Below are 24213 nucleotides of genomic sequence, written 5' to 3' on the forward strand. Positions count from 1 at the left end.
AGTCTCATATAGTCATATTGCAGTCTCAAGGGTACTTCAGCTGGAAATTATGTCCAAACGTGGCACCTCTTCAGATGGGGTTCCTGCAGCCAGCATTTAAATGAGATAAAAACTATTAATCAAAGAACTTGAAGCAATAATTCTGAGGTGGTAAAATATTGCTTTATTATTGTCAAATCAGGGTACAGTGAAAAACTTGTCTTGCACAACCATCCTGACAGATCAATTCATCACAACAGTGCATTGAGTTAGTACGAGGTAAACCAATAATAGAATGCAAAATAAAGTGTAACAGTGCAGGTAGAAATTAAGATGCAAGGTCACAATGAAGTAGATTGTGAGGTCAAGAGTCCATCTTATCGTACTAGGGAACCATTCAATATTCTTATAACAGGGGGATAGAAGCTGTCCTTGAGCCTGGTGGGACATGCTTTCAGGCTCGTGTATCTCTACCCAATGGGAGAGGGGAGTGGGATCTTTGATTATGCTGGCTGCTTTACTGAGGCACAAGAAGTGCAGACAGAGGGAGGTTGGAGATGGGGTAATAGTTTAAGGACATTGGCTCTAATATTTTCACTTGATGAGAGGTTGATGCTACATTTGAAAGGGAAGACGACGGCAACCAAGCAGCATCTGATTATGCTTCTAATTATACTTGCTCCTATATTTTGTTTTCCCTCCCCCATAGAAATATGGAGAAAAAACATATTCCTTTGTAGAATGCCAAGAGAAGTTGTGGGCTTATCAAGCAGTCTGTTCATGCACAAGAATATTGAAGAAACTCAGGTTGTATTGTCACTATAAAGATTAAGATAAAATGTCCATTGTAAACATGTGATTAGGTAAATACCAGAAGTTAAAACCAGATTTACCCATCTTGTTGCCTCAATGTACTTCAGAGTTGTTTGCATTAAATTTCACCTGCCATTGTTCTGTCCACTTTTAAAGATTGCATCCTTCAATTCTATTACATTGATGATTTGTATTGATTTTCTAATTTCAAATCATTAATTTAAATTGGAATTAGAGGTCCTAATACTGATCCTTGGAGCTTTCATTTGGTACTCCACAACCCAACTTAACTCAAAGAACTATTCTTTACCTCACCTTTACCCTACAGTTTCAATTTCAGCCAATTTTCTTTCACATGGTACCTCAATGGATGCCTTTGGAAGTAGAACAATGATGGTGTGGTGCAGTAGTGTAATTACTGAAATTAATAAGCCTGGACTGACAATCCAGAGATGCAAGATGAAATCCCACTGCAGCAGCAGTATTTTCAATTCATTTCATTGTCCAATTCACTGATATCCTTCAGGGAGGGTATTCCATCGTTATGCGGTTAACTGCAAATGTCCTTTGAAATGGCCTAGCAAGGTACATGCATGCATAATTACTGCCACATGGAAATAGAAATAATAAAGCTGGAAACACCACCCAGCATAGACCTAGGCACAGAACTCAGCCACAGAAGTCACTCTCGGGCCAGTCAACCTTGCAAAGTCCTCCTCATGAACCTGGGTGGTGTCTAAATTGAGAGAGATGTCCCAAAGGCAAGTCAAGAAAAAGCCTAACATAGATATCCTCACAGATCCAAACCTGACAGACATTGTGCCAGACATAACAATCCATGGAACATGCAGGACAAACTCATCAGATGAGGCAGCACAGAGCAGCCCTGGGAATTCTCAACCATGACTCAAAATCCCATCAAGTCTTATGGTATCAGGTCAAAAAATGATCAGGTAAACCTCTTAATCACTCCCTTAGGTGATGAATTAGTCCTCCATGTTGAACCATACAAGGAAGCACTGAATATAGCAAGGGACCAGAATATTCTCTGGGTGGGGAGCATAAGAAATAGGAGCAGGAGTAAGACATCTGGCCTGTTGACCCTGCTCCGCCATTCAATAAGATCATGGCTGATCTCTCCATGGACTCAGCTCTACCCACCTGCCTTTTCCCCATTAGCCTTAATTTCCCAACAATGCAAAAATAACTGTTTCTTAAATATATTTAACGAGGTAGCCTCTACTGCTTCCCTGGGAAAAACAGTTTCTCGTCATCTCCATCCTAAGTCTATTCCCCTGAATCTTGAGGCTATGTTCTGGTCTCACCTACCAGCGGAAACAACTTTTCTGCCTGTCTTATTTATCCTTTTCATAATTTTATACGTTTCTATAAGATCCCCTCTCATTCTTCTGAATTCCAGCGATTACAGTCCTAGGCGACTCAATCTCTCCTCATAGGCTAACCTCCTCATCTCCGGAATCAACCTGGCGAACCTCCTCTGCACCACCTCCAAAGCCAGTATATCTTTTCTCAAGAACTTCAATGCCTATCACTAAAGGAGTGCCAGCCAAGTCTTCGAGGACAAAGATGTCAATTTCAGTCTGTGACAAGAACCAACTTCTTCCTAAAATTCTCACCATCACAGAAACCAGTCTTCAGCCAATTCAATTCGCTCCATACGATAAAGGAACAGCCAAGAGCACTGAATACAGCAAAGGCAATCAGACCAGGCAGCATCCCAGCTGCACTCCAGAACTAGCTGCACCTCTAGTTGTCAGAGGTAATACATACACAAGGTATAAATGCCATGGAAATTAGCTTTTTGCAGCAGCAGCACAGTACATTACAAGATAAGGACAAACATAAGTTAACATAAATTATACACAACTTACATGTATGCAACATAAACAACAATGGCAACAGCACTCGTGCAAGAATGAAAGAGAGAAAAAAGTCCAAGGCAGTGTCAGGTTTTTCAGGTCAGTTCAAGAACCTGACGGCAGTGGGAAAGAAGCCATTGTTGAGCTTGGAGGTGTGGTTCCAATGATGATGGATGCCACCTTGCTGAGACATAGTCTCTTATACATGTCCTCACTGGTGGGGAGAACTGTACCCTTGATGGAACTGGCTGAGTCCACCATTCTCTGTAGCCTCTTGCATTCTTGTGCATTGGAATTTCCACACTAGTTTTTCTACCCAAGTTGTTCAAGGATGGTTATGACACTGCCATTTACCCAACAATGCGGAAAATTTCCCAGGTATGACCTGTTCACAAACAATAGGATAAATACAATCTGACTAACTACTGCCCAGTCTACTCTCAAAGTGATGGAAGATGTCATCAACTGTGCTAATCCAGTAACACCTACTTAAAAATAACCTGTTCACTTATACTGAACTGAGTTCTGCCTCAGACCTCATCACAAACTTGGTTCAGATGTAGACCAAAAAGCTGAATTCTAGAGGGAGGAATGACTGACCCAAATATCAAGGAAGATCTTCAGTGAGTGGAAGATCTTAAGTGAATGGTTGTGGTTGCTGAAGTTCAATTTCCTCACCCCTAGCACAAAGGGTCCTCAAGCAATATACTTGGCCTGGCCATCTTCAGCTGCTTCATCAATAACCTTTCTTGCATCATCAGTTTTGAAGCAAGGAATTTCTCAATGATTGGACAACATTGAAGTCCATTTACAACTCAGAAAATGAACTAGTCCATACCTGTATGCAGCAAGTCCTATACAACATTCAAGCAGGGGATGATGTAGAACAGATATTATTTCCCACTCAAGTTCCATGCAGTGACCCTCTTCAGCAAGAGAAGGTCTAACCACCTTGCGGGCATTACCATTACAGAGTCAGAAGAACTTAGAAATAGGAAGTGATTCAGCCCCTCATGCTTGCTCCAACATTGTAAGGTCTTCACTGATCTTTCACCTCAGTGTCACTTTTTGCTCAATCCCCAATCTCTTAATATCCAAATATCCATTAGTCTCTGCCTTGAAAATACTCAGCCACCAAACCTCATCTTCTTGGGAGAGTTCCAAAAACTCACTATTCTCTGGTTGAGGAAATTTTTCATTCTGCCATAAATAACTGACCTCTTATTCTGTGAGGCCCAATTCTAGACATCACAGCCAAGCACATCTAGCCTGGCAAACCCCATAAGAATGTTGTATATTTGTACAAGATCCCACCATCAAAATTCTGGGGGTCACTATTAAGCTTACAAGAATTTTTATTTCAACTGTACTACACTGAGTCAGAGGTGTAGAGTCGTATAACAGAGAAATAGGCCCTTCGCCCCATCATGTCTGTGCCAAACTTGCTGCCCACCAACACTAACCCCACTTGCCTCCATTGGGACAGTATTCTTCGATGCCTTGCCTATTCAAGTGTCTGTCCAAGTGCTGCTTAAACATAGTAATTGTACCTGATTCCACCACTTTCTCTGGCAGCACGTTCCAGATAGCAACCACTTTGTGTAAAACAACTACTGAAAATGTACCTCCGTAAAGTAACTCACTGCACCATTCAACAGGCCCAAATTCAACATTTAACAAAATAAGCAAGATGGGTTTCAGTGAAATTCCCATCTTCCACCCTACATAAATTATAGCTCATTAAAAATGCTGCTATGTCCATCTCATCACTCCAGTGTTCACAAACCTCAATGACTTCTGCTCCAGAAATGCCCCTATTTTAAAATTCTTATTCTTAAACTGAAATCCTTTGCTGCCTGCCCCATGTCACTATGAAGTCCTTCAAATCTTTCATCAGTCCAACCCCATTCACCTTCCCACCCCAATCCTCCAGTCCTCCAATTGTGGCTTCTTGGGCCCTTCCAACTTTCATCACTCCACCACCTCAGTCATGTTGTGAATAGTCTAAGCTTGAGCTCACTTCGTAAATCCCTCTGTTCTCCACCTCTCTCCCATCAAAAATACTCTGAATAATTACATTTTGATCAACAGTAATCATCAAACTGATAACACTGTGGTAGGACCTGGAACATTTTACTGCATAAAGAATTGCCAGGTTATTGTCTATGCCATTTGGCAATGGCATTCATTTTCTTCCAAGCAATGCTGAAATGAAACAGTTTTTATTTCTCTTAAACTGAACAAAACAAAAGTTATTCCTCACCTTTAAGGTGAGAGGAGGGAAGTTTAGGGGAGATGTCAGAGGTAGGTTTTCCCCCACACAGAGAGTGGTATGTGCCTGGAACGCACTGCCAGGGGTGGTGGTAGAGGCTGATACAATAGGGACATTGAAAAGGCTCTTAGATGGGCACACAGATGTAAGAAAAATGAAGGGTTATGGGCTGTATAGGAGGGAAGGGTTAGATTATGGAATGGCTTCAAATCAGTCGGCACAACATCGTGGGCTGAAGGGCCCTTACTGTGCTGTACTGTTCAATGTTCTATTAACAAGGAGCTCAAACTTGCCAGCTACATAAATACCATGACTACAAGAGCAAGTCAGTGTTGAAGTATCCTTCAGCACGTGACACCGCCTGACACCATTGACAAGGCAAGTCGGGAGTGTGATACTTGCCACTTGCCTGGACAACATTCACCTTCAACAACAGCTCCAACAACATTCAAGTTCAACACCATCCAGACAAAGCAACCACCTGAACTTTCAATTCCTCTAGCACAGTAGCTACACGGTGTTACTCACCTGGTCTACTTCAATTACCTCCCAAATCTGCCACCTGAGAAGCCAAGGGCTTCAGACACAAGGAATGACACCATCTGAATGCCCCCCTCCAATACTGTGGTTTCCCCATTGTAGGGGGCGATGTGGAGGCTTTGAATAAGGATGTGGAAGAGGTCTACCAGGATGCTGTCTGGATTAGAGGGTATGAACTACAAGGAGAAGTTGAACAAACATGTTGTTTTCTCTGGAGTGCTGGAGGCTGAGAGGAGACCTGATGGAAATTTATAAAATTATGAGGGGCATAGATAGGGTAGACTGTCAATCTTTTTCCCCCAATATAGAAATGACAAGTACTAGAGGACATGCATTTAAGGTGAGGGGGGGGGGGGGGAGTTTAAAGGAGATGTGGAGGGCAAGATTTTTTTTGTTACACAGAAACTGGCAGGTGCCTGGAACAGACTGCCGGGGTAGTGGTGGAAGCAGATACAACAGTGGCATTTAAGAGGCTGTTAGATGGACACATGAATATGCAGGGAATGGAGGGATATTGATGTACAGGCAGAGGAGATTTAATTCAGCATCATGCTTAGCACAGACATCGTGGGCCAAAGGGCCTGTTCCTGAGCTATACTGTTCTATGTTCCAAATCACACACCATCCTCACGAGAAAATATAACGCCACCCCCTTCAGTGTCACTGGAACTCCCTTCCCAACAGTATGGGAGTACCTTCCCCAGAAAGATTGTAGCAGTTCAAGACAGTGGTGAGACCAACATTTGTCTTTAGGGTCATATAGCATGGAAACAGACCCTTCAGCCCAACTTGTCCATGCCAACCATGGTGCCAACGAGCTAGTCCCTTTTGCCTGCATTTGGCCCAAATCCTTCTAAATCCCTCCTATCCATATACTTATGCAAATATCTTTTAAATATCATATTGTACCTGCCTCAACACATTCTCTGGTAGCTCATTCCATGTATTCACCACCCACTGCGTAAAGTTGCCCCTCACATCCCTTTTGAATGTTTCATTTCTCACCTTAAACCCATGCCCTCTTGTTTTCAGTTCCCCTACCCTGGGAAAGGGACTGTATGCATTCACCCTATCTATGCCCTTCATGATATTATACATCTTTTTTCAGGTCACCCTTCAATCTTCTATGTTCCATGGAATAAAGTCCTAGCCTGCCAAAACTCTCCCTATAACTCAAACCCAAGTCCTGCAGCAACCTCAAAAATTTTCTCTGTACTTTGTCCAGTTTAATCATGTCTTTCCTACAACAGAGCAACCAAACCTGTGCACAGTACTCCAAGTGCGGTCCCACCAACATCTTTTCAACTGCAACATAATGTCCCAACTCCTCTTCTCAATGTTCTGACTGATGTAGGCCAACGTGCTTCACTACCGTCTTCTTGTGATGCTGCTTTCAGCGAACTATGTGCTTGTACTCCTTGGTCCCTCTGTTCCACAACATTCCCCAGGACCTGACCATTCACTGTACATGTCTTATCCTGGTTTGACTTCCCAAAATGCAACACTTCGCACTTACCCATTTGAAGGCAATTTGCCAAGCTTCAGCCCACTTACCTAGCTGATCAACCTTCTTCACTGTCTACAATACCACCTATTTTAGTATCATCGGCAAATTTACTAACCATGCCTTGTACGTTCACATCCAAATGGTTTATATAAATAGCAAACAAAGGTCTTGGCACCGACCCATGACACACCACTGGTCACAAGCCTCCAGTCCAAGAAACAACTTTTGACCATCACTCTGTGCTTCCTACCATCAAGCCAATTACAAATCCTATTAGCTCTCTCCCCCTGGGTCCCACACAATCTAACCTTTCAGAGTAGCCTGACATGCAGGGCCTTGTCAAAGGCCTTGCAGAAGTCCAGAAAGACGACATCCAATGCCCTATCCTCATCTATCCTCTTGGTTACATCTTTAAAAAAACTAAGATTTGTCAGACACCATTTCCCCACACACAATGCCATGCTAACCATCCCTAAATTAGATCTTGCCTATCCAAATGCTGATAGATCCTGTCCCTTAGAATCCCTTACAGTAACTTACCCACCACTGATGTCTGACTCAGCTTGCACTTCCCTGGCTTGTCTTTGCTACCTTTTATAAATAACACAACATGAGCAACCCTCTAGTCTCCTGGAACTTCACTAGTGGCTAAAGATGAAGCAAATATTTCTGCAAGGGCATCTGTAATTTCTTCCCTAGCCTCCTGAGGATGCACTCGGTCAGGCCATGGGGATTTATCCATCTTGATGTGCTTTAAGGTTGCCAATACCTCCTTCCCTGGTAATTCCTTTGTGGTCCAAGACACCATCATTCATTTATTTTGCATCCATTGTTTTCTGCACAGTAAAAGCTGGAGAAATAAACATTAAAAATCTCTCCCATCTCCTGTGGCTCCAGAGATAGGCCATATTGATCTTTAAAGGGACCTATTCTCTCTGTTACCACCCTTTTACTCTCAATGTACCTGTAGAATCTCTTGGGATTTTCCTTAATCCTGCCTGCCAGATTCATCTCATTATCTTTTTGCCCTCCCGATTTCCCTCTTTATTGTACTCCTACACTTCTATAGTCAGAGAGATTTGCTTGTTCCCAACTGCCTGAACCCTCCTTTTTCCTGACCGGAGCCTCAATCGCTCTCGTCACCCAGGGTTCCCTCAACTTGCCAGCGTCGCCCTTAACAGAAACATGCTGCTCCTGAACTCTTAATATTACACTCTTAAATGCCTCCCACTGGCCAGTCATCCCTTTACCAGCAAACAGTCTCACCCTATCAACCTCTGCAAGATCCCAGCTAATGCCTCCAAAATTGGCCCTGCCCCAGTTTAGGACCTTAACCTGTGCACCCGTCCTATCTTTCTCCAACACTACTCCATAATGGTCACTGGACCCAGAGTGCTCCCTTCAGTCAATTAATTGCAATGTGATGGAACTAACGAAAAATGCTAGTCTTGCCAGGTGAAGTTTACCATCAGCTTCTCCAAGAAACCAAGTTTAGTCACCAATATATTCTCTCAGTTGATTCCACACTGGCTGCTATTTACTGTGCGATTGTCAACACAAGGTTTAATGAAACAACATTTCACTGCAATTTTAAAAATTAATGGGACCTATTTAGTTGTCTATTAGATTATCCTTCCTAAATCTAACCTTTCTTTAATCTGTATAGTTTTGAAACAATTCTACTTTTTAAGTCTTTCCTCTGAGCAATTATCTCTCACCAAAATGCACAATTCAAATGCTGTACCAAAGTAAATAATGTCTCCATTTTAGAAGACCCACCAAAAGTGTGCTGGCAGTCGTCTTCCCCTCTGCTCAAAAATTAAAAATGGCAGCTCCAGCAAATTAATGCAATCATCCCGTAAATCTATGATTGGCATTTTAGCCCATAATAGTCAAATGAAAAAGGTTCAGAAGTATACTACTTTAATTACAGGAACCATAATTTAAGCTATGGTCTGACATTAAAAACAGAGTTGAAAATAACCATGAAATGTTACATTACGTCATAGGGAACCTTGGTTTTAAAGGGATATTGGCAATCTGGTTAAGAAAAAGAGGTGTATAGGGAACTAGGAACAAATGAGGTACTTGAAGAGTATAGTAAAAGTAAGAAAATACTAAAAAAAAGGAAATCAGGAAGGCAAAAAGAAGATACGAGGTTGCTTTGGCAGATAATGTGAAGGTAAACCTGAAGGGTTTCTACAAGTATATTAAAAGGATAGTAAGGGACAAAATTGGTCCCCTAGAAGATCAGAGTGGTCGTCTATGCGTGGAGCCTCAGGAGATGGGGGAGATCGTAAACAGTGTTTTTGCATCAGTATTTACTCAGGAAACTGGCATAGTGGATATGGAAGGAAGGGAAACAAGCAATAGTGTCATGGAGGAGGTGCTTACTGCTTTACAGTGAATAAAGGTAGATAAATCCCCCCGGCCTGATAAGATATTTCCTCGCACATTAGGAGAGACTAGTGTAGAGATTGCAGGGGCCCTGGCAGATATATTTAAAATGTCCTTAGCCACGGGTGCGGTGCCAGAGGGTAGCTCATGTTGTTGCGTTGTTTAAAAAAAGGATCTAAAAGTAAACCAGGTAATTACAGGCCAGTGAGCCTGACATCAGTAGTGGGTAAATTATTGAAAGGTGTTCTGAGAGATCGGATATCCAAGTATTTGGACAGTCAAGGGCTGATTAAGGGTAGTCAGCATGGTTTTGTGTGTAGTAGATCATGTTTAACAAATCTTATAGAGTTTTTCGAGGAGGTAACCAAGAAAGTAGATGAAGGAAAGGCTGTGGATGTTGCCTACACGGACTTTAGTAAGGCCTTTGACAAGGTCCCACATGGGAGGTTAGTTCAGAAGGGTCAGACACTAGGTTTCCATGGAGAGGTTGTAAACTGGATTCGAAATCAGCTGTGTGGGAGAAGACAGAGCGTGGTAGTGGATGATTGTTTCTCAGACTGGAGGCCTGTGACAAGTGTGTGCCTCAGGGATCTGTGCTGGATCCATTGTTGTTTGTTGTCTATATCAATGATCTAGATGATAATGTGGTAAATTGGATCAGCAAGTTTGCTGATGATGCTAAGACTGAAGGCGTAATGGACAGCAAGGAAGGCTTTCAAAGCTTGCAGAGGGATCTCAACCAACTGGAAGAATGGGCCAGAAAATGGCAGATGGAACTTAATGCAGACAAGTATAAGGTGTTGCATTTTGGAAGGACAAATCAAGGTAGGACATGCACAGTAAATGGTAGGGCACTGAGGAGTGCAGAGGAACAAAGGGATCTGGGAGTTCAGATACATAATTCCCTGAAAGTGGCGTCGCAGGTAGACAGGGTTGTAAGGAAGGCTTTTGGCATCCTGGCATTCATAAATCGAAGTATTGAGTATAGCAGTTGGGATGTTATGGTGAGGTTGTACAAGACATTGGTGAGGCCACATTTGGAGTATTGTGTGCAGTTCTGGTCACCTAACTATAGGAAGGATATCTGTAAGATTGAAGGAGTGCAGAGGAGATTTACCAGAACGTTGCCAGGTCTTCAGGAGTTGAGTAACAGGGAAAGATTGAACAGGTTAGGACTTTATTCCTTGGAGCGCAGAATAATGAGGGGAGATTTGATAGAGGTTGACAAAATTATGAAGGGTATAGACAGTTAACACGAGCAGGCTCTTTCCACCTAGATTAAGAGAAATAAGTACGAGAGGACATGGCTTTAGGGTGAAAGGGGAAAAGTTTAGGGGGAACATTGGGGGGAACTTCTTCACTCAAAGATTGGTGGGAGTATGGAACAGGCTGCCATCTGATGTAGTAAATGCGGGCTCACTCTTGAGTTTTAAGAATAAATTGGTTAGATACATGGACAGAAGAGGTCTGGAAGGTTATGGACTGAGTGCAGGTAAATGGGACTATCGGAACACCGTTTCAGCACAGACGAGAAGGACCAAATGTCCTGTTTTCTGTGCTGTAGTGTTCTATGGTTCTTCTATGTAAAGAGTATGAGCATAAAATGCATGAAGAGGCAGCATAACATGTTATCGCCATAATCATTAATGCAATACAAATATTTTTTTAAACCATGAAATGAGCAAAATGAGGTAATTCCATGAGCCATCCCTCACACTTTCATCACTAACTGTGAAATTATTTTGTCCCCTCTCTAAATGTTTGCATCCTAGCACTGGATATGTTTGGTTTGAGAAACACAAATCTTGTGACAAAAAAAAGGAAAATAATCAAACAGGTTTTCCAATCACCAGCATTATTAAGTGTTATATTATTAGACCTAATGACAAGCTTATTACAATATAAACTCAAATCTCTTATGGAGCAAATATATTCCTAATCTACTAATATTAATCAATTAGCCAAGCAATCTGTTGTCTTTAAAGTGTACATGAACAGCAAAAGCTTTCAAACTGTATTTAACAGCATACGTATATTAATACCTACATTTCCAAGAATACCAAACTCCATTTATAAAACTGATAACATTAAAACTATTCATAAGCATCTCAGCACACAAACCCCTCAGTTTTACTTGCCTTTTTAAAATTAACTGCCCTCTTATTAAAAAAGAAACAATTTTAGAATATAGCACACAATTTTGCAATAATAGATGTAATACAAGCTTAATACAATAACACATGCTATAAAATTGTTTCATCATATGCTTATCGATGATCCAGATGGCAACATTTTCCAAACATTTGCAGCCTGAACAAACCATTTGCCTGAAAGCTGTTTCCACAATGCTACAAGTCGTAAAACATCCCACAAAGTAGGAAATACACATCAATAATGTATGCAAGGTCACAATCATTTAATCAAATAGAAGAGGTTGCCAGATTAAGAGATTAGGTACTCCAGTCAAGAAACACATTCTGGAAGGGTCTAATACATAGATTAATAATACTGTAATAGAAGGCAAGCTGTAAAGTTTGTCTGGTTGAATGCTTTACTTGATTCTGCAATGATGTTTTTACACTCAGGATTATTTTTATTGTTAAAGATCCACATTTTATTGGACTACCAACATGCAATCTGTGTAAGTTTTCTTCCATAATTTTAATTGAAGAAATTCATCACAATTTAGATTAAATCAAACTGTATACATTTTGTTCTCCCCTCATATGTAAGAAAAAGCATTTGAATCAGAGTTTCTGCAGGTATTAATTTTAACATATTCTAAAGTGCAATTAATTGGAAGGCTGAAATCAAGGTTTCACTCTCCAGAACATTGATAAGTGCCTTAATCGGCGTTGCAGCAAAACCGCTAGTTTACGCCTGAATGAAAATCCATCAGTCATTCTAATACTTCCAGTAACAAAATTATATACATTGCCAGAACCGCCATTAATTTTTTTAATTCATATAATAAAGTAACCCGTTTATACTAAGCCACTAATTAAATGCTTGGCACTCAACAAAAGAAAGGTAATTAAGAGGGCAACACTATAATAAAGAGCAATGAAGACGAGTGCCTCGTCCTCTGCATCAATACACAGTAAAGACATCAGGCTTCAGATTTTAATTACTGGCGATTGTGCTTCAATTGTCCTCTCCGTACAACTACCAGCATATGCCATTTTATCTAAAGGGGAGTTTCTCAAAATAAATTTTATTGAAAAAGGTACAATGCATAATTATATTTAAAGAAGTATTAAAAGTGCTGCAGTATCCGGGGTTGTCCGCACATCCCCGAGAGACATAAACTAAGTGGCCTAAAAAAAAACCTGACCTGTTTCCATGAAAACAAGACAAAATGTGGCTAAAATAAATTGACTTTTCCTCACTGCGCCTGACCAAGAATAGTGCCAAAAACAACACACTGAAATTCAGACTTGAATCATCAAATAAAACTGAGATCTTACCGTCACCTTTCGCTGTGAGACTGTACTAAAGAACCACTCCAGCCACTCTTCACCTCAGATACTGCCTCCCTCACAAGGACGCACTCCGCCTGCGTGCGCAGCCGCCTCATTCCACGCCTGCGCGCCCGACGATCCCCGCCCCCCTCCACGGTCACCGGCGCGCGCATCGATGACCGTTGGTCGCCCTGTGGGGCGTCAGCACATGCGCGCGCTGTTTGGCGCTGTTGCGGAGGCGAGAGGAGGATTTTTTTTATTTCAGGTTGTTCATTTGAAAAGAGTTCATCTTTCTAATTGGCACCTTCGAAATCATGGTCCATTTATCTGAGAGAAACAATTGTTCAGGGCAGATCACCTCATGTGGAGATGAGGGGGGAGGGGACCGTGTCGTTGGAACGTTGTTGCCGGAGTGGCTCCTTCGTGCAGTCGCACAGTCAGTTCTGTCTCGTGTTGATTTAAAATGTTCCATTCCAATAAGCAAGACTATTTCTCCTGATCTACTAACCCATAGTTCACATTGCACCGTCACCACTGGTGTATGGGTGTTACTGGTAAGGCCAGCGTTTATTCCCCTTTCAATGTTGGTGGACTTTTTATAAACCGATGTAGTGACTGTAGTGAAAGTGTTTCCACATTGCTGGTAGGTAAGGTGTTGCAAGATTTAAACCCAATGACAATGGAGGGAAAGCAATTGTCCAAATCAGAATAATGTGCGACTTGGAACTAGTTTTTTCATGACCATGTTACCATCGTTCTCGGAATAGCAGTTATGGATTAGAAAGTGCTGTGGAAGAAGCCGTGGTAAGCTCCTGCAGTGCATCTTGCTCACGGGATACAGCACCAGATATGAGCTGATACTGGAGGGAATGAATGTTTAAAGGATGGGCTGCCAATTGAAGGGCTGCTCAGGTGTTTGCTTGTCTTGCTAGAAGAATTTGAACTAGACTGGTAGCAGGAGAGAAACTTGAGCAGGGATGGTAACAGGAAGGTGCAAAATTGGAAAACAAAGAGAGGTAAATATGGCAAAAGGAAAACAGGTAAATAGGGCCATATTGAAAAGAAGAGGGCTAATAAATGTTAAAAGATAAGTCACAGAGTTGTACAGCACAGAAACAGCCCTTTGGCCCAATTCATCCATGCCAAACAAATTGCCTACCTGAGCTAGCCTGCATTTGGCCCAAATCCCTCAAAACGTTCCCTAGCATGTATCTGTGCAGATTCAGATAAGTTTATTGTCATGTGCAGTGGACTTCTTTGCTGGCATGAGGCTCACAGAGTAAACAGTATACATGGGAACAATAAATACAGTGATGAGCACAAAATAACAGAATGGTACAAAGTATAGTAGTGCAAACTGAAGTAGAGCAAATAGAAATGCTAAATTGACAGTAACACAAAAGGTAAAATTAAGGGTTTGAGAATGTGGCAGCACCACCGGGAAGGGGATGTGAAAGAGGTGATTGGTTCAGAAGATTTAACAGGAACTTGAGGGGCAACTTTTTTTTGCACAAAGGGTGGTACCTCTGGAATGAGCTGCTAGAGGAAGTGGTTGATACAGGTGCAATAACAATTTTTAAAAGACAGTTGGACAGGTAAATGGATTGGAAAGGTTTAGAAAGGTTTTGGGCCAAACGCTGGCAAATGGGACTAGCTTGGATGGGGCACCTTGGTTGGCATAGACTAGTTGGGCTGAAGGGTCTGTTTCCATACTGTACAACTCTATCTAAGTCTGATAGCAGTGGGGAAGAAGCTGTTCTCGACTCTGATCATCCAGGTTTTCAAGATCCTGCATCTTCTCCTAGAAAAGAAAAGTGGCAGGCATCCTTGACAATACTGATGCAACACACCGTGAGGATGGACTGGATGAAAGGATGCAATGAGCCCATTTACCACTCTCTGTAGGTTATGATATGGACACCTCGGACTTGAAACTGCCTAACTACCACAATGCAACACTTCACACTAAGAGTCATAGAGCAATACAGCACGGACACAGGCACTTCAGCCCAACCAGTCCATGATGACCACAGTGCCCACCCAACGAGTCCCAATTTCCTGTATTCAGCCCATATCCCTCCAAGCCCCGCCCCTCCATGTACCTATCCAATGGTTCTTAAATGATACTCTTGCACCTGCCCCAACAACTACTGGCAGCTCATTCCAAATACTCACCACCCTCTGCATGAAAAAGTTACTCCTCAGGTCCCTTTTAAATCTTTCCCCTACCACCCTAAATCTGTGCCTCCTAGTTTTGGACTCCCCTACCCTGGGGAAAAGAATTTACTTCTCAAACTATATCATGTTTAAACTTGGAAAAAAATTAGGAGTGGTACTGTCGATCCTTCACTTAAATTTGAAGATATTTGGAGTCCATTTATTCAATATTTTCACATGATGTAGATCACCTTTCAATAACTTTCCAACTTGGAGGAACGGAGTTGATGACATAATATTGCTCTGTTTCTACTGAGAAATTTTAGCCCGGTTTTTTTTTCTTTTTTTTATTTGTTTTTTTTGAAAATTTTTTTTGTTTAGTTTATATTGTTTACAAGTTTTCTTATTGATTTGGGTTTTTTAAAAAATTTATATAATCTTTTTCTTTCTTTTATATTATATTCATTTACTAAGAAATCATTGGATCTACAGTTTTTTAAATATATTTTATTGTTCTTTATGATTATCTATACCATGATTGTTATCGTGATCTCTTTGTATTACATGTATAAATATTGATGCTATATACCAATCTGTATTAATTTGAAAACTAATAAAAAGATTGAAAAAGAAAAGAAAAAATTTACCATCCACCTGATCTATGCCACGCATAACTTTAAACACTTCCATAAGGTCGCCCCTCATTCTCCTACATTCCAAGGAATAAAGACCTAGCCTGGCCAACCTCTCCCTATAACTCAGCCCTTCTAGTCCTGGCAACATCCTCATAAATCTTCTTTGCACTCTTTCCAGTTTAACCACATCTTTCCAATAACAGGGCAACTAAAACTGTACACAGTACTCCAAGTGTGGCCTCACCAACGACTCTCTCAATTGTAACATCATGTCCCAAATCCTATACTCAATGCCCTGACTGATGAAGCCCAGCATGCTAAACACCCTTTTCACCACCCTGTCAACCTGTGATGCCACGATGCACTTGGACTCCTCAGTCCCCCTGTTCTGTTACATTCCCTGGTGCCCTACCATTCATAGTAGAAGTCCTACGCTGGTTTGACTTCCCAAAATGCGTCACCTCACACTTATCTGTATTGACATCCATTTGCCACTCCTAGGTCCACTTCCCTAATTGATCGAGATTCCCACCCCCCCCCCCCCGTAATCTACGATAATCCTCTCCAAGATCATCCTCCTAATTTAGTATCATCCACAAACTTGCTGATCAAGCCTCGTGCATTTGCATTCAAATCATTGATATAAATAACAAATAACAGGGGTCCCAACACCCACCCCTGCAGCACACCACTAGTCACCAGCATCCATTCTGAGAAACAACCTTCAACCACCACCCTCTGCTGACCACCTCCAAGCCAATTTTGAATACACTTAACTAGCTATCCAATGGGACTTAACCTTCCAGACCAACATACCACACAGGACCTTGTCGAAAGCCTCGCTAAAGTCCAATTGACAACATCCATTGCCCTACCCTTATCTCCCTTTTTGGTTATCTTGTCTGAATTAAATTCTATTTGCCATTCCTTGGCCTACTTTTCCAATTATTCTAGATCCTGTTGTACTCTTAGATAATCTTCTTCACTGTTCAAGATGCCACCAATTTTGGTGTCATCTGCAAACATTACTAATCATACCAACAACATTCTCATTGAAATCAATAGAGATAATAGACAACAGTGGACCCAGCAGCGATCCTTGCTGTACACAGCTGGTCACAGGCCTCCAGTCTGGAAAAACAACCCTCCACTACCACCCCCTGATTCCTTCCACCACACAAATTTTTTATCCAGTTAGCTGGCTCACCCCAGATACTATACGATCTAACCTTCTGGACCAAACTACCACGTGGGACCCTGTCAAAAACCTTGCTAAAGTCTATGTATCTCATCAATCTGCTTGGTCACCTTTTCAAAATCTCAAATCAAATTTGTGAAACACTGTTTTCTGAGCACAAAGCCATATTGACAATCCATAATCAGTCCTTGCCTTTCTAAATGCAGGTCGATCCTGTCTCAGCTTCCTCTAGTAACTTTACCATCACTGATTATGGTTCCCCAGCCTATAATTCCCCAGTTTGTCCTTGAAGCCCTTCTTAAATATAGGTACAAAATTAACCACCCTCCAGTCTTCCAGTACTTCACTCGTGGCTAACGATGATACAAATATTTCTGCCAGGGCCCCAGCAACAACTGCTTGCTACGTTCCCACAATATCCTTGCACGTACTTGATCAGACCCCAGGGATTTATCCACCTCTACATGCTTTTAAGACGTCCAGCACTTTGTGTTTTGTAATGTGGATATGTTTCAAAACATCACTTTCCTGAATTCCCTAGCTTCCATGACCTTCTCCACAGTAAATACAAGGTATTCACTTAACATCTTACCCATTTCTTATGGCTCCACACATCAATGACCACATTGATCCTTAAGTGGCCCTATTCTCTCTGAAGTACCCTTTTGCTCTGAATGTACTTATAGAATTTCTTAGGGTTCTCCTTTATCTTATCTGCCAAAGCTATCTCCTGTCCTCTTTTTGCACTCCTGATTTCCCTCTTAAGGTACTCGTACATCCCTTGTGCTTCAAGGGATTCACTTGATCCCAACTGCCTACAACAGACATTGCCTCCTTTTTCTTGACCAGAGCCTCAATATCACTCATCAACAAAGGTTCCCAAATCCTGCCAGCCTTGCCCTTCACTCTAGCACGAAGATACTGGCCCTGAAATTTCCCCATCCCACTTTTAAAAGCTTCCCACTTGCCAGCATCCCTTTACCTGCCAACAGTTTCTCCCAATCAACCTTTGCAATTTGTCTAATTTTCTGGTCTTGCCGCAATTTAGGACTTTAACTTGTGGACCAGACCATCTGTAGTATGAAAGGTCATGGCTGTCATGTGACACCATCGAGTATTGGTCGAAAATGACACCACTGTCAATCAAGGTCTGGCTCCACCCACTCATTAATACACTCTCTTGGCCATTGGTTCCCATACACACCTTTTGTACCTGGCCATGACCTATTGGACCTGTTGAATTACCTGAGCTAGCTCCTCCCAGCTCTCCAGCACTATAAAGAATGCCACATGTGCGTGGCCCTTTCTCTTCTTTGATTGCTGCAGGAGTCGAAACCACGCCAAAGGGACCATTGGTAAGAGTGTGTACTTCCACAAGGGTTTAGGAATGTCCTAAGTAGATTCCCGGTAGCATAGAGCCAATGCTTGTCCAGAGTCAGGGGGTTCAGGAACCGTATTGCATTTTCCCTGATTGTTTGTAACTAGTTCACTGTGTGTGCGTGCACTTCACCCCTGTTGCGACTCCCTCACGTTCTGCGATCACCTGTGTGCTAGTGTGCATCCATTCCCGTTCATTCTGTTCCCGCGTTTGTCTTTGTGAATAAATTCTTTTTTCAAAATCCAAAGATTGTGTCCAGAGTCCTCTACCTTTGGGACCCGAAAGAACCTTTTCTCACAACACCATCTAAAGACATTGTGCCTTAATACTCAAAACATTCACGATAAGATTGATCAAAAAATGGTTACAATATTGTTGCTATTACAGGGGCATGGCCGAAGAGTGACCCAACATTGGGAACTGAACATCCAGGAACATTTAATATCTATGAAAGACTGGCAAAATGGAAAAGGGATGGAGTGGGGTTTTGGTAAAGGAGGAGATCAATGCAATGGTATGGAAAGATGTTGCCTCAGAAAATGATGATGTCGAAGCTGTTTGGGTATAACTAAGAAACACCAAAAGGCAGAAATTCTTGGTGGGTGTTGTCTGCAGTGAGTATTGGTGAGGTAAGAAATCAATTAAACAGGAAATTAGAGACATATGTTAAAAGGTATTGCTATTGGCATTGGTTTACTATTGTCACATGTACCAAGGTATGTTCAATAATATGTTTTGTGTATCATCCAGACACAACTTCCATATGTAATTACATCAAGGTAGTAAAAAGAAAACAGAATGCAGAATATAGTGTTGCAGTTACAGAGAAATTGCAGTGCAGTTAGACATGTAAAGTACAAGGGCCACAGCGAGGTAGGTTGGGAGATCAATAGTTTAAGAGTTCATCTTTCAGCATATGAGAGTTCTGTTCAAGAACCTGATAACAGTGGGATAGATGCTGCTTTGAATCTGGTGGTTTGTGCTCTCAGGCTTTTGTATCTTCTGCCCGACAGGAGACTGGAGAAGAGAGAATGACTGGGGTGGGAGGGGTCCTTGATAACATTAACTGCTTTCCTGAGGCAGCGGGAAGTGTAGACAGAGTCAACGGAGGGGAGATAGGTTTGCTTGATGGACTGGGTTGTGTTCACAACTCTCTGCAATTTCTTGCAGTCAGGCAGAACATCCCAAGCTGTGATGCATTGGGATAACATGCTTTCTTTATAAAAATTGGTAAGAGTCTTTGGGGACGTGCCGAATTTCCTTTGCCTTCTAAGGAGGTAGAGGTGTTGGTGTGCTTTTTGGCTGTAGCGTCCATCTGGCTGGACCAGGACAAATTGTTGGTGATATTTACACCAAGGAACTTGAAGCTCTCCACCATTTCTACCTCAGCACCATTGATACAGACAGGGGCACATACTCTGCCCCACTTCCTGAAATCAAAGACCAGCTCCTTTGTTTGCTGACATTGAGGGAGAAGTTTACATATAGATCATCATACCAGATTAGCAATAATACTGTGGAGGAGAAATTCCTGGAGCTGGCTAATAAGATCCAAAATTTGCTTAGTGATAAAAGGCAGGTGTTAGAGGTGGAAGGATACCTTCTTGATTGGAAGTCTGTGTACCGCAAGAATCGCTGATGGGACACTTGTTGTTTATGATGTATATTAACAACTTGGATGTGAATGTAGATGGTATGATTAGTAAGTTTGTGAATGACTCAAAAGTTGGTGGTGTTATAGATAGCAAGGAAGGTCGTCTAAGGCTACGACAGGATAGAGTTCAGATGGAAAGCTGGGCAGAGTGTTGGAAGATGGAATTTAATCTCAACGAGTGCAAGGTGATGCATTTTGGGAAGTCAAGTAGGTTAAGGATGTATGCCGTAAATTGTAGGGCGCAAAGAAATGTTGATTAACAAAGGGACCTTAGATTTAAAGTTTCATTGTTCCCTGAAAATCGCAACACAGATAGACAGGGTGGTCAAAGGACATATGGCATGCTTGCCTTCATAGGTCAGAGCATAGAAAATTAAAGTTGAGACATTACGTTGCTGCTTTACAAAACACTGGTTAGACCTCACATGGAGTATTGTGTGCAGTTCTGATTGTCACACTGGAGAAGGATGTATTAGAAAGACTGCAGAGAAGATTGACCAGGATGTTGTCTGGATTGGAGGACTTCAGTTACGAGGAGAGATTTGATTGGCTAGGTTAGTTTTCCCAGGAATTAAAGAGGCTGAAGGGTGACCTGATAGAAGTATATAAAATTACGAACAGCAGAGAGAGATTGGACAGTCAGAATCTCTTTCCCTTGTCAGGGATATCATAAAAAGGGGGCATAAGCTTAAGGTGACATGAGGGATTTTTAATGGGAATTTGAGGGGAAAGTTTTCTTTAAACACAGTGTGGTTAATATCTGGAACTGCTGCCAGAGGTGGTGGAGTCAAATATAAGTCACTACATTTAAGAGACAAGTAGACAGGCACTTAAATCAGCAATACATAAAAGGCTACAGATCCAGTGTGGGCAGGAGGGATTAGTTTAATTTGGCATAATGCTCGGCACAAACACTGTGGCCCAAAGGGCTTGTTCCTGTGCTGTACTGTTCTATAAATGGGCGAAAAGATTGGCATGGACGAAGGGCCCATTTCTATGTTGTACAATTCTTTGACGAGGACATGGTGTTTTATTGAACAATACATTGAGGAACCACGTCAAGAAGAGACCATGAAAATCAAAAATAACTTCAAATGTTCAAAATCCGAAATAAAGACTAAAAATGCGAGAAACACTCAAAAGGTCAGGTAGCATCTGTGGAAAGAGAAACAGAGTTTACATTTCAGATCCAAGACCCTTCATCAGAAGTGGGTGAGGAAAAAAAAAGTTCATTTTAATTTGCAGAGAAGGTGGTGGGAGGAATGTATAGGGCAAAGGGATTATCTGTGATAGGGTGAGACCAGGTCAAATCATTTAATGGGGCAGTTGGAGGCTGATTATGCTTGTTTGTCTTTGTTATATGCAGGGCTGCTGTACCAATGAAGGGAGAAAAACTGAGCCATAGTCACAAGTGGATGACTGGCAGAAATAGCCAACTCTGATACAGACAGAAACAACAGGTTACCTTGATTTGGAGAACACAATATTAAGAAGGTTGCAAAAGGCCCAAATGGAAGATGAGATATTGTTCATCAAGCTTGTATTCGGCCTCGAATGTAACAATGCAGCAGGGCACAGATAGACAAATCAGAGTGGCAAGGGGATAGAGAATTAAAGCCTCTTCTCTAATGAATTAAAACAGCAAACAGGCTCTCCTGAAGGTATGCAATGAGAAAAGAATAATTAACAATCTTGTGCGTAGTTCCTTGAGCATGAGTGGCCATAATATGATAGAACTCTTCATTAAAATGGAGAGTCTGGTGGTAGAAGCACAAAACTAGGATTCTGAATTTGAGCAAAGGAAACTATGAAGATGTGAATCACGAATTGGCTGTGAGAGGCTAGGGAACTTGACACTGGAGAGGCAGTGGATAATATTTAAAGGAGGTATACATGTATTACAATGATTATTCATTCCTTTCCAGCGCAAAGACAAATTGGGAAGGAGGGTTCAAACATGGCTCATGAAGGAAATATGGGATCTGCAGAATAAATAGAGAAAATTGCCAGTAAAAAGCAGCGTGCTTGAGCATAGGTACCATTGTGCAATGGAGAGCTAAGTGGTTTAATAATGATAAAGAGGCAAGTCCAGAGGGATAATGCCCAAGTGCTCAATGTTCAAAATGAGGTAGATCATATGAACAGTAGTGATAGTATTACTATTATTGAGATATGCATGGTGACCAAGGATGAGAACTGAATGTTCAGGAGTATTAAGTGTTTAAGATGGAAAGGCCAAAAGGGAAAGTGGGGGAGGGAAGGATTTTGGTAAAAGAAATAATCAATATAATGGTGAGGAAGGACAGTGGCTTGGAAAATCACGGTGTGCAATCTGTGTGGGTGGAGCTAAAATACCAAGAGGCAGAAACCATTGGTGACCGTTGTCTATAGGCCCCCAAACAGTAGTGGTGATTGTTAAATAGTAGGAGTAGTAGTAGGAGATGGAATTAAATGGGAAATTACAGACTTGTGCAAGAAAGATATAACTATAATTATGCATGACTTCATATATAGATTAGTCAAACCAAATTAGCTGTAATACTATTTTGGAGAAATTCAGCAAAGAAGAATAAAAAGATTAAGGAGGGAAGATGCAATATGATGTTAAGCTTGCAGGGAACATGAAAACTAGCTGTGAAGGTTTCAAAATTTTCTGAAAAGAAAAGGCTTAGTGAACACATAGGTCCCATATAGTCAGAAACAGAGGAAATTATAGCTGGGAACAAAGAAATGGCAGAATAATTAAATAGATTTTGGTTCTTTCTTCAAAAAGGAAGGATAGAAATAAACTTTCAGATATATAAAAGAAGCAAAGGTCTAGCAAGCGGGAGGAACTGAAAGAAATCAGTATTACCAACAAAATGATGCTGAGAAATTAATTAGCCTAAAGGCTGACAAATCCCCAGGGCCTCAACCCCTCACCCACTCCTTCCCATAGAGTACTAAAGGAAGTGGCCTGGGAGTGAATACATTGGTGGTCATCCTCAAAATTTATTTTGACTAGTTCTTATAGATTGGAGGATGACAAGTTTAATTCCATTATTTAAAAAAGGAGGAAGGGAAAAAAACGCAGGGAATTACAGATCTGTAAATATTAGTAGTGGGGAAAATGCTAGAATCTATTATAAAAGATGTAATAACAGAACACTTGGAAAGCTTTAATGGCAAGCATTTATGAAGGGGAAATCATGTATAACAAATTGACTGCTTTAGTAGAATACATAAGAGAGAAAAAGTGGTTCAAGAGGCCTCTGATGAAGTCCTACATTAAAGGTTGGCATGCAAAAATAATGCACATGGGATGGGAGTAATTTTACTGGCATTGATTAAGAATTGGTTCACAGTTGGGTAACAGAATAGAATAAATGGATACTTTCCTGTGTGACGGGCTGTAACTAAAAAGAGGCACGATCTATGGTTAACAAAGGAGGTCAAAGATAATGTTAAATTGAAAAAGTAGGGCATGCAAAGTGGCAAGGGCTGTGGCAGGCTAGAGACAAGGATATTTTTTAGATCCAGCAGGAAAAGTCTAAAAAAAGTGAGAAAACTGACCGAAAGAGAAAACTTGCATGTAATATCAAAACAAATAGTATGAGTTTCTAGAATATATAAATAGGAAGAAGGCAGCTCGGGGAGGTGTGGGACTTCCAGAGAAAGAGGCTGGTGAATTCGTAATAGGAAACAAAGAAATGGCAGGTATGTTATATCAATTTTTTTTGCATCAGTTTTCACCATGACGGACATTGCAAATATCCCTACGATAACAGATGGACTAATTTCAAATAACAGGGATGAACTTGTAAAAATCCCAATCCCTATGGATAAAGTATTAGAGAAACTCACAGGGCTAAAGGCCTGAATAAATACCTTTTAAATGCCACCTTCCATGTCTGCTTCCACCACCACCCCTGGGAGCGTGTTCCAGGCACCTACCATTCTCTGTGTAAAAAAAAACCTGGCCCCCGCATCTCTTTTAAACTTACCCCGTCTCATCTAAATTGCATGCCTCCTAGTATTAGACATTTTGACCCTGGGAGAAAGATGCCAGCTGTCTATTCTATCAATGCCTTTCATCATCTTTTAAACTTCAGTAGGTTTCCCCTCAGCCTCTCGCTCCAGAGAAAACAACACAAGTTTAATCAACCTCACCTTATGGCACACGCCCTCAAATTCAAGCAGCATCTTGGTAAACCTCTTCTGCACCCTCTCCAAAGCCTCCACATCCTTCCTACGATGGGGTAACTAGAATTGAATGCAGTACTGCAGATGCGGCCCAACCAGAATCTTATGAAGCTGCAACATAACTTCCTGACTCTTGAACTCAATCCCTTGACCAATAGAG

At 41.4% G+C, this 24213-nt stretch overlaps 1 protein-coding gene across 1 annotated transcript in view; it reads right to left on the reverse strand.

Annotated features, from left to right (window-relative positions):
* otud7a (OTU deubiquitinase 7A) overlaps positions 1 to 12913 on the reverse strand; it is a 183858-nt gene extending 170945 nt beyond the window's left edge. The window contains exon 1 of the mRNA XM_052042642.1: positions 12856 to 12913. The gene's annotated coding sequence lies outside the window, so the exon portion shown is untranslated. The remainder of the gene's footprint in view (positions 1 to 12855) is intronic.
* Between the last annotated feature and the right edge of the window lie 11300 nt (positions 12914 to 24213).

Source organism: Pristis pectinata, chromosome 32, assembly GCF_009764475.1.
Source record: "Pristis pectinata isolate sPriPec2 chromosome 32, sPriPec2.1.pri, whole genome shotgun sequence".
NCBI lineage: Eukaryota > Metazoa > Chordata > Chondrichthyes > Rhinopristiformes > Pristidae > Pristis > Pristis pectinata.